Source organism: Xenopus tropicalis, chromosome 3, assembly GCF_000004195.4.
Source record: "Xenopus tropicalis strain Nigerian chromosome 3, UCB_Xtro_10.0, whole genome shotgun sequence".
Taxonomy (NCBI): Eukaryota; Metazoa; Chordata; class Amphibia; order Anura; family Pipidae; genus Xenopus; species Xenopus tropicalis.
In genome coordinates, this window is record NC_030679.2 from 92571827 (window position 1) to 92590785 (window position 18959).

An 18959-nucleotide genomic window follows, 5' to 3' on the forward strand; every position below is an offset into this window, starting at 1 on the left:
GAAGTTTTTGCATAAGTAACATAAACTGCATAAGTTTAGAGGACTGATGATCTTGCTGTGGGATCAGCAACAAGAGGTCCTCTGCACTTACCCATTATCGATATATATAGGACAAAAAGCTACCAAGAAATAGTTTGCCCATATTTTGCAATATATTCAAGCTGGCCAGCTACATCAAAGTCATCCCAGTCTGGCCAGTCCTACACTTACTTTTACCTGATTCATTAAGAATTCTACTGCTTCAGTATACATTTAACAAAGGGACTGAGTTTTACCTGCAACTTGCTTGCTTTCAAGGTTCAATGGCTTCAATGGTTGCCCTTTTATTGGCCTCACTGGGATCACTTGATTGTAGCTGAGAAGGGTGTGAGCTACAACATGGAGTTGGCCACTGCTCCTTTCTAAACTACAGCAAAAAAGGGAAATTGTGCTCCCCAATGTGAGGTCAAATAATTAGTCAGCAGTCAGCTAAAGTCAGTCTTTTAACTGGGGGTCAGTGGAGTTTGACCCTGTTAATTAACAGATAACTGCAATATTATTTAGGATTACGTTTCTGTTTTTCGATTTATTGATAGCATTCCCTCGACTTTATAAAAAAGTTGATCTCCCTGTCATACCAAATGCCATCACCCCCTTCTAGTGTCCATGATCCTATCTGTTCCACCAGAGACCATACATTATGTCCATCAATTTACCTTAGAGCTGCCATCATGCTAACTAATCCCCCACCTTACCTTTAATAAGCCTCTTAATACTGTAGCTCAGTGACACAAGTGCATGAAGAAATAAGAAATTACTGTCATATATGACCTGTCAGTTGGCCCATTCTGTACCTGATAGACAGAAGGATTTGACCAGCATTCTACAGTTTCAAGAAAGTAAAAAGATGTGTGGCTCCTGCTAACTTCATCTGCTGATACACTGTGCTCTGGCTTACATTGTGCAGATGGAATTTTCAAACCTGTCTTTTAGTTTCTATTGTAGGTAGAAATAACACTGTATTACAAGGGATTATGGAGACTTGCGTCTATTTTTTGTCCCTGCCATAGACATTTGCATACTTGAATGTGGGTCATACTCTTGCTGCATGAAATCACTTAGTGTGAGAGAGGTTGAAGAAACTAATTTCCAACAATATTCAGTGCTATATGTGTGACTGGTTAATCTGTTTAGATGGAAATGTGTGCCATTCATATTGTGTACTGTGATGCCTGGCAGGCATCCAACTTCTGAGGAAATACAAAATACTCATGGACCTGTTACTTAAAACCTGTTAATTGACAGATAACTGTAATATTATTTATTATTAGGTTTCTGTTTGTGGAATTATTGCTAGCATTTCCCCCAACTTGATAAATAATTGATCCCCAGGCCTGGTACAGTCAGATGAAAGAATTAGGCCCAACAGGAAGAAAGGGTTCTGATTTCTGCTAGGTGCCTGTTACCATAGTTCAAACAGTAAAAGTGTCAGACTGGCCTACCAGGATACTAGGAAGGCTCCCGGTGGGCCCACATATCAGTGGGCCCTCCTGCTCCTGACCATTTGGCTTGCTTCATGGTCATTCCCTATTTCTGAATGGGAATAAAGAGTAGAAATAGATGGAAGAATAGATGCTAGCATGTAAACAAAAGAGACAATGAGAATAAAGAGGTTGGGGTGGAAAGGAGGAATTTTGTTTGGAGAGTGGGCCTATGCTCTAAGGTTTTCTGGTGGGCCCCTGGGGTCCCAGGCTGACTCTGAGGTCATTAAGTAATCCTACAGAGAGGCTTGTGGTAGGGTGAACTGTCTCTGAATAGCACTAGTAAGCATCATGACATGATGAAAGGATTTGCAGAGTTCTCTTATGCAGTGATAGATAGGTCTGTTTTATGTTGTGCAATTAAAACAGTTTAAAAACAGTTTAATATTTGACCTCAAACAAAAAAAACTAGTGAAAAAACTGTCTCTACTTGTCTGGTTTCCATTTTAAATTATTAATTGTTCTTATTCTGAACAAAGTCAACTAAATGTAGCCTAACTGATCGTATGTGCATTTCCACCTTCCCCCTCTGGAACAAATGAGCCAAATGAGTAACACATCTTGTTGGTAGATTCTTTATTACATAGAGGCATTCAGTGTCCAGGATATTTACATTTTCCATTGTTATCTTTAAAACAGAAATAGGATTTTTTCAGGTTGGAGCTGAAGAACAAATGTCATCAATATTTATATCAAACAACATGACTAAAATAAGCAAACATTCAGTGGAATTTAAACATTTCTGTTAAAAATAAACCCAATGCTCTCTTGAACATAATACAGACTTGGAGACTTGTGCATATGCACTACAGGTAATGGATCACTTATACAGAAATCCAATATCCAGAAAGCTCCAAATTACAGGATGACCATCTTCCATTCTAATCGATTCTAATCAAATAATTCAAATTTTAAAAAAAAAAATCTTTTTCTCTTTAATAATAAAACAGTGCATTTTACTTGCTCTTGACTAAGATATAATTAATCCTTAAAAGGGTTGTTCACTTTTAGGTTAACTTTTAGTATGATGTAGAGCAGTGATCCCCAACCAGTGGCTCCTAAGCAACATGTGGCTCCCCAAACCTTTGGATGTTGCTCCCAGTGGCCTCAAAGCAGGTGCCTATTTTTGAATTTCTGATAAGGAGGCAAGTTTTGGTTGCATAAAAACCCAGTATAATGCCAAACAGAGCCTTCTGTAGGCTGCCAGTCCACATAGGGGCTATCAAATAGCCAATTTGAACTTTTTTCATGCTTGTGTTGCTCTCCAAACTTTTTACATTTGAATGTGGCTCACGGGTATAAAAGGTTGGGGATCCCTGATGTAGAGAGTAATATTCTGAGACAGTTTGCAAATGGTCTTCATTTTTTATTATAGTTTTTTAATTATTGTTTAGCAGCTCTCCAGTTTGGAGTTTTAGCAGCTATCTGGTTGCTAGGGTCCAAATTACCTTAGCAACCAAGGAGTGGTTTGAATAGGAGCACAGGTATATGAAGAGGAGAGGACCTGAATAAAAAAAGTAACAATAACAATAAAACTGTAGCCTCACGCAACAATAGTTGGTTTTATGCTTAACATAGTTTGGAGTCAGTGACCCCCATTTGAAAGCTGCACGGAGTAAGAAGAAGACAGCAAATAATTTAAAAAACTGTACTGCATAAATAATGAAGACCAATTGAAAAGTTGCTTAGAATTGGCCATTCTATTAACTACTAAAAGTTAACTTAAATGTGAACTATCCCTTTAATGTGTACTTGATTTTACGTTAGATATAATTCATCCTTACTAGAGGCAAAACAATCCTACTGGATTAATTTGATTTTTAAATTATTTTTTAGTAGAATTAAAGTGTGCAGATCAAAATTGCAGAATAAACCCTTGTGAGAAAACCCCAGGTCCTGAGCATTCTGGATAACAGGTCCCACGCCTGTATAATCATATTTCTTTATTTACTATACTGGCATGTGCAAGTCTATAGTCGCACAAAAAAGTATTGCCAGACAGTCCCAATTTTTAACAGCTCAGCCCACAGTCCCAGATTCTTATTGAAAAGTCCCCCATTACTCTTTGATCTCCTGCACTGAATGCAAAAAAAATACAAAGTTTCTCAAACTTAATTAAATAAGTAGGCTTTTGGCGGAGAATACTCAACACCTGCACTTAGATACAATTGTATCTAATAAGATAAACAGGTCTCTTGAGGTAACTGCGACTCACATCTTAAAGGGCAATTTCACCTTTTTAGCAAAGCTGTAATAACACATAAAACAAGACCCCAAAACCCCCAGAAATATGTTCAAGCCTGCCAAATTTTGTAAAATGGGAGTGGTATTTAGGGGGTGTGGTCACAAAATTGGGCGTGGTAAACAAAAATCGCTGCGCTACGAAACGCGTGCAGCATTTGCATTTTTCTTCTTTGCATTTTTGAAAGGTTGGGAGGTATGATATCATTTTAATGCAATATATATATATATATATGCCTCTGCACAAAATTTATAGTGCCAGTGCATGTGACAAATTATGGACCATACACAAAATGCTGGCTGTTCACACACAATTAGTTTCTAGGATCAACCAACAATGTGCCCACAAAATAATTACAATTAATTAAAAAAGGAAACAGAAAAGATACTTTTTTGCACATGGACTACAAGAAACTAGAGTGTATGCTGCCAGCACCCCATGCCCAGGAAAAGGGCAAATAATAGCAATCACTTAATATTTTCACTGCAGCTCATCCTGTGCACACATACAGTACAGCATCTGAACAAAAAATATATATTTCCTTTTCTACCAGTAGATGGGGTTATATGCATCTGAGCTGAATTTATCATTATAAAATTATACCTGGGTATCATTGTATGAAGGAGAAATAGCAGTCACTTTGTCATGCTACATAGAGTTGCTCAACCATTATCACTGTAGCCCCCTTATCTGTTGGTATTTGTTTTGCTATTGTACAGTGCTGCGCAGTAAGTTAGCACTCATTAAAACTAATAATGTTGAATTCTGTGCCGTAACTAAATATTACTGGGCCTCAAAGCAACATCATTTTAGGACCCCTTAAAGACATTTCTCTTACATATATTAATATTGCTTATGTCCACAACTAGAATCCTTAAACCTCCGGGGTCTCCAGCAGCCAAAGGGTCTGATTCCTCCACAGTTACACCCCTCGTGACATTACCAAATCAATTCCTACAGTACATACATTTTTTTTTAAATAGAAAGGTACAGTTACTTAATGACTGTAAAATGCCTGTCAAGGTGGCACAAGAAATTGCAGAGAATTGTGAATGCTATGCCAGAAGGCTGCATTTTTTTTTTTTGCAAAAAATATGAGGGTTTGTATACATCTGCAAGTACAGTTGCGGTCACAGCAATTTCCTGCAGTCAGTTGCACGTAAAACCCTTTTCATTTAAGGTCCTTGCGCTCTTGCACTTTCCTATAGTTTTGCTCTGAGTTGCTTAGTTCTTCCTGCCTCAAATTTCCAATTTATTGACCTAGGGCAGTGCTGTCCAACTTCTGCGGTGCCAAGGGCCAGAATTTCTCTCGCATACATGGTGGAGGGCCGCTAATGGAAGCCACACCCCCTTTAAACCACACCCATTTTATCACAATGGTGGTAGTGCAGCAAAAACCCAAATGCTTCGTCCTCACTACAGGGATATCAACCATCATTCATATGTGAAAAAATTATATTATGTCATATTAAGACATACCCTTAAATCCATATGCCTCCTCCTCTCCTGTGGATAGCACAGCAACCCCCAGCATATAATTACACACCTTAGGGACCATTTAATCGCTATTTCCAACTGCTAACAAACTCCCAAAACAAACCCCTGCCAGGTTCACCTCCCCCAGGCAGCATAGGACAGGCAGAGCATGGCACACATAGGCAGCACTCTGGCTGCCCTATGTTGTCTGTGTGTGCCATACTCTGCCCTATGCTGCCTGTGTGTGCCATACTCAGCCCTACCCTGCCTGTGTGTGCCATGCTCTGCCAGCCCTATGCTGCCTGTGTGTGCCATACTCTGCCTGCCCTATGATGCCCGTGTGTGCCATACTCTGCCCCATGCTGCCTGTGTGTGCCATACTCAGCCCTACCCTGCCTGTGTGTGTGCCATGCTCTGCCAGCCCTATGCTGCCTGTGTGTGCCATACTCTGCCCTACCCTGCCTGTGTGTGCCATACTCTGTCTGTCCTATGCTGCCTGTGTGTGCCATACTCTGCCTGCCCTACCCTGCCTGTGTGTGCCATACTCTGCCTGCCCTACCCTGCCTGTGTGTGCCATATCCTCCTGGTGTGCCATACCCTCCCTGCCCTATGCTGCCTGTGTGTGCCATACCCTCCCTGCCCTATGCTGCCTATGTGCCATACTCTGCCTACCCTATGCTGCCTACACACAGGCAGCATAGGTCAGGTAGTACATACAATGTCTGTGTGCCATACTCTGTCTGTCCTATGCTGCCTGTGTGTGCCATACTCTGTCTGTCCTATGCTGCCTGTATGTGCCATACTCTGCCTGCCCTACCCTGCCTGTGTGTGCCATATCCTCCCGGGGTGCCATACCCTCCCTGCCCTATGCTGCCTATGTGCCATACTCTGCCTACCCTATGCTGCCTACACACAGGCAGCATAGGTCAGGCAGTACATACAATGTCTGTGTGCCATACTCTGTCTGTCCTATGCTGCCTGTGTGTGCCATACTCTGTCTGTCCTATGCTGCCTGTACGTGCCATACTCCGTCTGTCCCATGCTGCCTGTGTGTGCCATACTCTGCCTGCCCTACCCTGCCTGTGTGTGCCATATCCTCCCAGGTTGCCATACCCTCCCTGCCCTATGCTGCCTGTGTATGCCATACTCTGCCCTACCCTGCCTGTGTGTGCCATACCCTCCCAGCCCTATGCTGCCTATGTGCCATACTCTGCATACCCTATGCTGCCTACACACAGGCAGCATAGGCTAGGCAGTACATACAATGTCTGAGGTGTGAACAGGAGAACAATGTGGGTGATTACAGCCTGAGCCTGAGGTGTGAACAATGCAGAGATTAAAAGGTGTGAAAAACACAGGGGATTACATTTTTAAACAATACAGAGGGATTACAGCCTGAATCTCAGGTGAGAACCATGCAGGGGGCCAGTTAAACTCAGTACTGATACCATTTAAAGCTTACACAAAGTTAAACCATCAAAGCAGCCAGACAGGTGGGGGGCCACACAGAGGGGGGTCGCGGGCTGCCAGTTGGACAGCACTGACCTAGGGGAATCCTGGAGGTACAAATCAATCAATTGCTTAATGTACACCTATTTAAACCTCAGAAAAAACAAACAGCATATGGTATGTTTAACATATAATGCTCTGTATATAGTAGATGTTCACAAAACAATTAGCACAATTACAATACATAATATACACACCACCAATTGGCCTAAATACAATGAAACAGAAAAAGCAGACACTTATGGTTTGAGAAAATGCCAGCGTTTCAGAATCCATACCATTTCCTGTTCTTTTTTTCTGAGGTTTAAATAGTTATGCACTGAGCAACTGATTGATTTGTACTGATTTTCTGTTTGCCCCTATGCGGGTTTGCTAAGCAGATTCTCATTTGCATCCATTTCTTTATTCTTCTTAAAGATAGCAATTTTGTTCTAGTAATTGTGGTGTGCCCTCCAAAACTGTATTGTTTGAATCATGGCGGTACCGCCACCTCCAGACCAGGCGGTACCTCCAGGGTTCCCTCAGCTCCCTGTGTTAATTGCTGCAGTTCACTTGTAATGATAGAATAGAGCACACACACATCTCTTGCACTGTAAAATATTTAGTGCAACTGTGCCTGATTTACGATGAAGTGCACCTGCAGTTGCCTTCATTTTGCCAAATCGGACACAATCGCAGTAAGTGCAGCTCAAAGGAGAAGGAAAGATAAAAACTAAGTAAGCTTTATCAGAAAGGTCTATGTAAATACAGCCATAAGCACTCACAGAAACGCTGCACTGAGTCCTCTATAAAAAGAAACACAGGATTTCTTGTATCAGACTTCCTCTCTCAGAAAAATCCTTCATTCCCGGGGCCAGAGTCTATGCAGATCTCTCCTATCTCCCCTCTCCTGCTCCCCCCTCCCATAACAATGCTAAGAACTCCCTCCCCCCTCCCTTAGGAATGTGTGATCTGAGCTACCAAGCGCTAGAGCTACAGCAGGAAGCTATGAAGACCAAGCTAAAATGGCAGCAGCAATCTTGGTACACATTTCTTTAGCAACCCAATATTCTTCACATGTTCATTTGACAAATGCAAGCATCTTTAAAAAAAGCAAGAGAACTGTAGTTAGTTAAAAAATATGTATATTTTATATTGAATAAAGAATATATTGACATTTAAATAAAAAAGTGATACATAGATATTAAATAAAGAATATATTATATATAGATATTAAATGAAGAATATATTGACATTTAAAGAAAAAAAATGAAACATAGATGATTAAGTTATATTGTACCTTTAAGAGAGGCAGACTGGGTAAGAAGGCAGAAACAGGAAGTGAGAGGAATACTACTTGTTACAGCTTCGGCAAAAGAGTACAGGTCTCCTGATATTAGAACCCCAATGGAGATTCATATGGTTGGTTGATATCAGCCCTGGCTTACCTTTCTCCCTGTCTCTTCACCTTTGGCTAAGATGGATTTGTAAGCCAGGATTTACATCACCCTAGAAGAATATTATGAAGCAGATTCATACACGATTTACTTTGTCAGTGAGAGATTCCTTTTGTCAGATTTCACATTTGAAAACAAAAGCAAAGAAAGCATTTCAAGCTCTTGCAGCAAAACATTTAAAAAATGTTTTTTCTTTTTGTAAAAACTTCATTATAACCCAAACTGGCTAACATCTGTCTTTATGTAAGGTTCCAAATGACCTGAATTCCAATCTGAATCTGCATGATTCAGACATATTAATAAATCCATTTGGCTGACAACCAGCCCTTTATCCTGCCTAATCCGAAAACAGTCAGTTAGTCCTTCCAGTAATATTTGCTGAACTGTACACTACATTCCTTCATGACGATGTCACGCTATGTGAATCTGGCACCCAATGAACTTCTCTGTATACAGATCGCTGCAGAATTATGTACTTTGGACCTTTGTTCACATTCTACCCTAGACTATGGCCAAAAAGTTCTGCCTCAGGCTACAAAATGCTGTGGATTGCCTATGTTTGGTCTCTTAGTCTCAGCAAAAATTAAACAGCTCAACATTGTAAGACTTAGTTACATTAATGTGCCTGAGCAGGCATCACATATCTGGCATTACCATGTTGCATTGCTTTCAGTGCCAAATTCAATATAAAAAGGCACCTTGGACATTGGGGTTTAATGCCCTATTGCAGGTATTTTTTTATTTTCTCGGCTCCGGGGTGTCTGATTCACTGGCCAGACTTTTGCAACAGCCCAACCACAGGGAACTATTGTCTTGACATTGCAGAACTACATCTGCCAAATTCTCTCGACCAGCTCAGCTGATCCAGTACACTGGGAGTTTGGAAACATACAGTGTGCAATATCTGCCTATAACCCTTTCTGTGATGGATATTCCTCATTTTCTTCATGTTATAATAGAAGCCCTCACCAATTACTGTATTCCTTTTTCATGGGCAATAAAGGCAAGCTTAATATCATTTTTTTTCAAAAATGTTATCAAAAGTGTTATCTTTGCCATTTTGATTGCCTAACATGGCACATATGCTTAGATAATGTAAATTTTAACATTTACTGTACCTCATGCTATAAAGAAAGGCAGGGAGTCAAACAGTTACCATACCCTGCATTCCTCACATGACATCATTCCAGCTGTTTCCAGACCCCAGGGAAGCTCTGTGCATAACAAGCATTTGAGGAGGGCAAGTACATATATGAGGGGGGTAGGAAAGTCTTTCTGCCAGCCTGCTCGCCCCTTCCACTTGTTAACCTTGCCATTTCCAAACTTGAATTCTAAAAAGTAACTTTTACTCCCAGAGGCTTAGAAGCCAGTAATGAACTTATTTTTCCTGTGAATCCTTCTTCCAATGAATCCTAACATATATAATTTAATTTTAATCAAAAGCAGATGATAAAGTGAATAAATCAATTACATGCAAGTTAAAAAAAAAATTGCTGCCTAATAAACATTTTGTCTATTCCTCACTGGAATTGAGGCTAAATATGAACTCTGCTGTAGCTGGCACTAACTAATAGTGCTAAGTGGAACGACCTGCATAGCTGTGGTTAAAGAAGGGCAATGCAGAAAGTCCTGGGCCACACATTAAGAATAAAACCTACTAAGAGCGCCACCCGACAACCATTGGCAGAGCAACAGTATCAAATTGTGGGCAAGAGAAACTGCTTAATTTAATATGACAACTGGGAAGTAAATCTGGAAGGATAAGCCTTATTTCACACAGTATATGTTGATCACCATTACTTGAAGTATCTGCTACTTGCAGGTAGTGTCACAATGTTCTTAATTATAAGTGTGGAAATTTGCCTTGCATATCCAGTTAGAATTTTTGGCCCAGAACCCCCCTCAGTGCTCCCCATTGATTTACTCCTACCTTTCCTGCTGAGACATAGAAATCCAAGCATTGTTTACTGAATTTTCAAAATGTAGCACTAAACATAGGGTTGAGCAGGAAAGGACAGGATTTGAAAGAGAGTTGAAAGATTAGTTGTCATTTGCAACCGGGGTATTAGTTATTAAAGCCTTGTTCTAGTTATCTGTAATAATAGCTCAAGTCAACAGGACTTGCTGTGTTTTTCTTAAAGATATTTCCCCAGTCATCACTCACCTAACTTACTTTATAATTCAGAATTGAGAAAGGTAGCCTGATGACTAGCAAAATCATTTTGACCAGACTGGCTGATTACCCTGAGCTATATTCTAAAAGGACTTAAATAATGAGCAAAGACTTGGTCATGTAGAGAGGGGGAAAACCCCACTACAATAAATTGGCAAGTGATTAAAGGGAGCCTGCAATAGCAGCCTTGATTATCATGGCCTGGTTATCTGGCTTAGGTAACATCCACCAGTGGACATAGATTTAAGCTAATTAGACCTGTAGGGATTTCATGCCTTCTTAAATCTCTTTCCTGACCAGATGAACTGTTCCATCCCTCAACAGACACTACATTATTAGAGAGGGAAATAGATAGGAGAATTATCTAACCTATACAAAAAATTAGGGAAAAAAATAATTTTAAGCATGTTAATCCTTGACAGCAATAGGGGAAGGTTCTGCAAAATCAAGACTTTAGATTATGAACTATATTTCAATAAGTACATTACCTCTAGCTGTCCAACCATAGGTGGGCTTCTTGCAGGGAGAACATCAGTGCGGCAGATTACAGATTTTCTGTAGCTGGTGTTACCTTAATGGAGGTGCTTCTGGGACCCCCCCCCCCCCACCCCCATTTGCAGCTAAAATAACATGGCATCTGCATGCAGTGATATATGTTTTCTACAGCTCAGTGCCGTAACCACCATATGGCATAGGCTACAGGATTTTGACATTATTAGAAGCAGTCTATAGATAAAAAGACCAAACAGATCATTAAAATAACAGGCTGTCTACAAACATTGTGAACACCACATTTGTGGCCTGCTTCCAGCAAATACTTCCTTTTTATTGGGTGACAAGACCTGGGCAAAAGGGACTATTATTACGTTACCCCTAAACAATGGAACTAACTACTGACAGAATTATTTACTGGTGGGATTAAAATTTGGTTCTGTATTAGGTGCAATTTACTTAATTTTTTCATTAATAATTACTTGGGAGTGGGAACTTAATGGGACAAAGTTAGGCAAAACCACAATGGAGGGGTGGATACTTGTGGATAACAATGACAATAACAAGCAATGGCTGTCAGCAGCTACAATGGCCCACAAGATTTTGAGCTGTTTTAAAATGGGTATAGATTTGTAGATGGCAATTTTGTATAAATTATAAGAAAGACAAGGTCAAGTTGGATTTTTTTCCACTGGAGAAGAAGTGTTTCACGGGGAAATATGATAATTATGCATATAAGTGGAACATATAATAAACTCTCTGTGCTTCATTCACCAGTAAATTATTTCAACAGACACAATGAAATACATTAATATTAAAAGAATGGATGTTTTTCCTTATTATTGGAAAAGGGTTTTTTACAGTGACATTGTGGAGACACAATTAAATACATTGATGTTAAAAGAATGGATGTTTTTCCTTATTATTGGAAAAGGGTTTTTTACAGTGACATTGTGGAGTTCTTTCTCTGAAGTGGTAGTACTGGCAGATATATTAGAAAGCTTCAAGAAAGGGTTGAGTGAGGAAATATAGGGTTATCGAAAATAGTCTTTAGCATAAAGTTGATCCAGGGACTGGTCCAATTGCCATCATGTGTGTCTTTTTTAGCCTAAATTACTGTTACTATGGTTCCACTTTACTGCCCAAAAGTCACTTTAGTGACCAAATGGTGCAAGCCATGTAACTGGAAGCACTAACATGAGTCCTTATTGACCATGGAGAAATGTTTGTACAAAATTCACAGTGGATCTACCACCCTCTTGCATTTTGAGAATATGTTTTAGCAAGAAAGCTCACTTTGGGCTGTTAGACTAATTAGTTTCTACTGCAATTTGCTTTACTATTTATGTAGTATATCTTGTGTCTCATTGAAGGAGGGGTATGGGCCTGGGACTCAAGTTGTTTTCCTTTCCTTTGCTTATCAAACCCAGACAAATGATCTCATGGAACCACCAAGTTACTTCACTGCTGTGAATCTACATGGGAACTGGAATAAATTCCATCATGTCAATGTATACAATAAAATAGGCTGCTAATCATAGTAAAAGCAGCCTAAAATGGGGTACAGGAAAGCATGTACAGTGAATATTTATACCATGAGTAGGTTTCATTTGCTATTTAATTGATTCTGTATCATTTCACTCAATCAGAGTGTATTTCAATGCTTATTTGGTTTTGAAATAAGAATTTCAAAGCCAAAGAAAATATTTTGCAATGTCACTATGAGGACTTCCCAATAAGCGATGGACCCTTGCCATCTCTAACTTATACGCTCACAGTAAAGGGCATATTTATGAAGATTTTCTCGTCCATGTTCAGGCAAACTCATACTGTGAGTTAAGGTACTTACTTATAGTTTCTGCAATCATTTGCTGAACAAGACCTGGTGAAGCTGTATAAATCTGCCCCTAAGGGAACCCTGCACTGTAGTAGATCACAAACCTCTGATTCCAAGTTCTTCAATGATTATGAAAGCATTACAGATTTTATTTGCCTTTTTTTAAGTTTTTAATTCTGTTATACTTTTTGCCTTAGAGATGAAGCAAGTTCTAGGACTCTAGTTGCTTCATTCTCTGGGATTTGCCAGATAGGCTTTAATTAAGTTGTTGTTCCATTTGATTTCCCTAAAATCCCTGAGAGTTATCAACTTGTACCTTACTTTGTGAAGTAACTTTCTTCTCCCGCTCACTAAATAGCAATGCTTGGATCTGATTTTAGCATTACCTGGAAAGCTGGAAGTTTATTCTTCAATCTCATATTACAGTTTCTTGTTATTGCACTAAACCTATAATGTCAGTAGAAAGGATTCTAGTGAATAAAGAAGCCTTCAAACATAATGGCAGCTGTATAACAAGCCACTGTATTTTTAAGCTTATTTTAACAACACATAGTTCTTTCAAGGACTACGATGTAACCATAACACATGGTAACACTTTCTGACAACAGGACTAAGGATTGCATGCAGATGATATTAGTCCACTTACTGTGTGAAATAACAGGGCCTGTTGTGTATAACTTAGTTGCTATAAAATAAAGAAAACTTCATGTTCAGTGCCTTGCAAAAGTATTCAGACCCTAATGCAATTCCCTAGTTTTACTGAATAACAAACACTACACTGGATGTTACTCCCTGTGATTATTTCATTTTTTAAGAGACATTGCTTTATGTTGGAAAAATCTTGAGAAAAGTAAAAAACTGAAGTATGCTGTTTGCAAAAGCATTAAATCCTTTTGCAGAAACAACAGCATTTAATCTGCACCAGCTTTCCATAATGCATGAGAAAAATGTTGTCCCAGTGCTTTAGACAGTTTGTTCCCCCCCCCCCCCACGGTTGTTCTGGGTAAAAGGATGGCACTGCTTATGCACCTCAGTTTTGAAACAGTGACAGAGATTCTCAGCTGGATTAATATTGGGCCCCATTGCAGCACAAGCAATTACCATTTTGTCCTTGAGCCACACCACTGTTAGTCTGGCCTCATGCTTGGGATTACTGTCCCGCCAAACTAAAATACATTTTTGTGCAGTACTTTGCACCCACCCTTCTTCCTACTGCCCAGTTGCTACATTTTTTCACAAGTATTTGTTATACAAATACAGGCAGGTTTTTGACCTAAAGAAAAAAAATTTACTTTTTGACTTTGCAAAAAGTTCCGCAGAATTTTGTCTTCTATATCCATGTTTTATTTGTGCCTGAAAAATAATATATAAGGCAAGATAGAGTGCTTAAGTTTTAAAGCTATATCTGACTTTAATTCCTCCTGTCCCAAGGTTTATATTTATATATCCCAAGATTGAAGAATGGAGACTCTGTTTTAGAATGTTGAAGATGAAATATAGGTTTATTAAATAAGAGATACAAACCTCAGTATATAGTATATGCAGTCTAATGGGCTCATTTACTACTAGGAAGCAAGATACAAAGTGCAAAAAACAGGCACAAAGCCACAGCTTTTACTTGCACCCTACCCTAAGTTGCCCTTCCACTTACAGGCACAACTCTTTGGGGCACATTTACTAACCCACGAACGGGCCGAATGCGTCCGATTGCATTTTTATCGTAATGATCGGTAATTTTGCGATTTTTTCGTATTTTTTGCGATTTTTTCGGCGTCTTAACGAATTTTGCGAAAAAACGCGAGTTTTTCGTAGCCATTACGAAAGTTGCGCAAAGTCGCGATTTTTTCGTAGCGTTAAAACTTGCGCGAAACGTCGCGCCTTTTAAGTTTTAACGTTACGAAAAAGGCGCGACTTTGCGCGCAAGTGTTAGCGCTACGAAAAAATCGCGACTTTGCGCAACTTTCGTAATGGCTACGAAAAACTCACGTTTTTTCGCAAAAATCGTAAAGACGCCGAAAAAATCACAAAAAATACGAAAAAGTCGCAAAAAATATGAAAAAGTCGCAAAATGTTCGTTTCCAATCGGAATTTTTCCAATTCGGATTCGAAATAGTGTCTTAGTAAATCAGCCCCTTTGTGTTCTCAGAATAAAGCACTGGAGCTGCATACATAAGTTGTGGAACATGTGCATCGCCTGGCAGACCCCTTACATACAAGGAATGAGCACAAAGCAAGTCTATATGTGCTGTCTTAAAAGGAAAGGCTAAGTCACTTGGGGGTGCCAAAATGTTAGGCACCCCCAAGTGACTTTAATTGCTTACCTTGTACCCCGGGCTGGTGCCCCTGTTAGTATAAAACAGCACCAGCCTGGGGTACCTACGAGCAGGGCCGCCATCAGAAATCACGGGGCCCCTCACAAGAAAATTTTCTGGGCCCCCCTCCCACCAGTACAAAAGGACTCACAGCCAGCAGGGCCCCCCCCTAATACATGGTAGCCAGCAGTGCCCCCCCCAGTACATTGGTAGTCAGCAGGGCCCCCCCCCGTACATTGGTAGCTAGCAGTGCCCCCTAGTACATTGGTAGCTAGCAGTGCCCCCCCTAGTACATTGGTAGCCAGCAGTGCCCCCTAGTACATTGGTAGCCAGTAGTGCCCCCCCTAGTACATTGGTAGCCAGCAGTGCCCCCCCTAGTACATTGGTAGCCAGCAGTGCCCCCCTAGTACATTGGTAGCCAGCAGTGCCCCCCCTAGTACATTGGTAGCCAGCAGTGCCCCCTAGTACATTGGTAGCTAGCAGTGCCCCCCCTAGTATATTGGTAGCTAGCAGTGCCCCCCCTAGTACATTGGTAGCCAGCAGTGCCCCCCCTAGTACATTGGTAGCCAGCAGTGCCCCCCCTAGTACATTGGTAGCCAGCAGGGCTCCCCCTAGTACATTGGTAGCCAGCAGGGCCCCCCCAGTACATTGGTAGCCAGCAGGCCCCCCCCTAGTACATTGGTAGCCAGCAGCCCCCCCCTAGTACATTGGTAGCCAGCAGGCCCCCCCCTAGTACATTTGTAGCCTGCAGGGCCCCCCACCCCAGTACATTGGTAGCCAGCAGGGCCCCCACCCCAGTACATTGGTAGCCAGCACAGCACGGAACAGCACAGCACGGAACAGAACAGCACAGCCCCCGGCCTCCTGCCGTCTTCAGCGGCAGCTCCTCCGGCGAGGAAGTTCCTCGACGACGCCTCTGCACTTCTGAGTGCCAGCAGACGACAGGCCCTTTTATAAGGTTGCGCCCCGTGCGTACTGATGTGAATGTACGCACGTGGCGCAACCAATAGGATCACCCGCTGACCACCAATGACAGGGCCCGGAATTGATTTAAGGGTTAAAATTGTCCGGGCCCTGGACGAATGTACCCCCTGTGCCCCCCTGATGGTGGCCCTGCCTGCGAGCGAGTGCTTCCTCCTTCGTTTTGCCGGGACCCCACGACAGGCGCATGTGCAGTAGAGTGAAAAGCCGACTTCTCTGTTAAAGTTTGGCTTTTCACTCTACTGCGCATGCACGCGCACTGAAGCAGGAGGAAGGAGGCGCTGCAACTACCCCGGGCTGGTGCTGTGCTCTCCGAACAGGGGCACCAGCCCGGGGTACAAGGTAAGCAATTTAAGTCAATTGGGGGTGCCTAACATTTTGGCACCCCCAAGTGACTTTGCCTTTCCTTTTCCTTTAAGCACCTTGCACCAGATGTGCCCTTAAAGGAGATGGAAAGGCTAATAAAGAATTAATCTCAAGCTGCAGGCATACCTTCAGACCTTTCTGATAAAGCTTACTTAGTTTTTACCTTTCCTTCTCCTTTAACAAAAGGGGAAAAGCCCCTATGGCTTACAGTGTATAATAATCACTTATTATACATTAAAAAACAACATTGGAAACATATTGTTTGCATAAGTATTCATTCCCCTCACTTTAATATTCTGGGAGCCCCTTTTTGCAGCCATAACTGCCTTAATAGTGAAATAGTGATGTGCGAATCTGTCCCATTTCGCTGCCCCGTTTGCAAAACGCTGAAAAATTCATGAAACGCAGCTACTGCTTCACTTTTTTGACGCACAGAACATTTTTTGACGCGAGCGTGACTCTTTTGACAGGAACACAACTTTTTCCTCACTCGCTGAATTTTTGTTGCGCCAAATTTTTGAGACAGTTTCAGGAAAAAATTTGCCAATAGCAAAATGTGAGATTTTGCTGCGAATCTGTCTGGTGAAAACATTTGCTTATCCCTATCCAGAAACCCATTATCCAGAAAGAGCTGAGTTACAAGAAGGCAATCTCCATTTTGATCACATACTTGCCATTTTTGCAATTATTTTTTTCTCTGTAAAAATAAAACAGTGCCTTGTACTTGATAAAATCAATCCTTACTGGAGGCAAAATAATTCTCTTTGGTTTAAGTCATGTTTAAATAATTTGTTAGTAGACTTAATATATGAAGATCCAAATTATGGAAAGACCTCTTATCTTAAAAATTCTGTGTACCAAGAATTCTGGATAACTCCTTTACTTGTACAGGTATGGGATCCGTTATCCGGAAACCCGTTATCCAGAAAGCTCCGAATTACGGAAAGCCTGTCTCCCATAGACTCAATTTTAATCAAATAATTCAGATTTTTTAAATCAATTTCCTTTTTCTCTGTAATAATAAAACAGTAACTTGTACTTGATCCCAACTAAGATATAATTAATCCTGACTGGATGCAAAACAATCCTTTTGGGTTTATTAATGTTTTACTGATTTTTTAGCAGACTTAAGGTATGGAGATCCAAAATACAGAAAGACCCCTTATCCGGCATACCCTTTGTCCCGAACATTCTGGATATTGGGTCCCATACCTGTACCAGCTTTGCACATACATTAACTGCCCACATTTTTCTGGCATGGGTGCATAGTTGAGGTGTGTCTGATATTCACCCTGAGAAGGCTGAATTTGTTTGGAGTCTGTTTGGTTAGCTATATAAATCATGAGCAATCTCTGCAAATTACTGCATAAGTGTTAAATGTATTGGCACATATAAACGATAATAATTAATTCTTCCAAGCAGATTTTATTACCTTTATTACCTGATGCTTGGGCCATTTTTGTCCTTAGTAAAGTGCTGCTTAAGGCAGGGTTCCCACCTATGTCCGTGGCACATGCAACTTGTGTACCTGTTTCCAGTAATGCCACAAATACTAAATTGGATTGAGATCAGGGCTCTGGCTATGCTAATGGGTGATATTATGAGTTGTGGTGATCGATTTGCTTCACACATATTGCTTTGAACATTGGCTAAAAGGCAACATCTGGCCCGACAGATATTTGTTCATGCACTACACTGATGAGCCCCAAGAAGGGTGAAGCCGGTCTGTAGTTGGAAATCTGATCAGCTATTATACTGTCTTTTGCTTTAAAAACCCAGTGGGTAAGCATTAGCCTATAGGATAAACCCATGGAAATGGGATTTTTCTAAGAGCCTTAAGGAATCTGTTCCCAGAATCCCTTTGACTTTCATGGAACAACCAGTTATCTATTGGGTATGTTTACAAATCTACTCCTCAATGGCTGTGCCAGTCTGTGAATGTGGTTCTCTCCAAATAGGTCTGTATAGGCTCTTACTAAGATCTGAATGTTGGACCAGGGACCAATCGGATCAGCCAACTTTGGTGACCAGTTGGGGTTATAGGACAGGTTCTCAAAATAGACCCAATAATATTACAGGTAAAGAACTACCATAAAAAGAGCAAATAAATGCAATAGTCATGAAATAGCAGTATTTGGCAAAGTACCAAATACAATGATATTTAGTCCCATGTCAAAGTAAAACGCAATCATTTTAAAACGTGAAAAAGCAGTGAGTTTTGGACGGCCATTCAATTAAGCTTTTTTAAAAAGGGGTGTCTAGCAATCACATTAAGTTAAGATATTCTATTAGAATCCCTAAAAACGAGCAATTTTCGAATGTACATGCAATATTTTTTTTCGGTGTCTTGAGCTTTACCAGGCAGCCAGCCCTTGAGCTTTACCAGGCAGCCAGCCCTTGAGCTTTACCAGGCAGCCAGCCCTTGAGCTTTACCAGGCAGCCAGCCCTTGAGCTTTACCAGGCAGCCAGCCCTTGAGCTTTACCAGGCAGCCAGCCCTTGAGCTTTACCAGGTAGCCAGCCCTACCTAAGCTGGCAGTTCCCGGCTGCCCTGTTCTCTCGGTGCAGCGGAAGCCCTATGGAACAGGCAACACTCATCCAGCGAGGAACATACTTG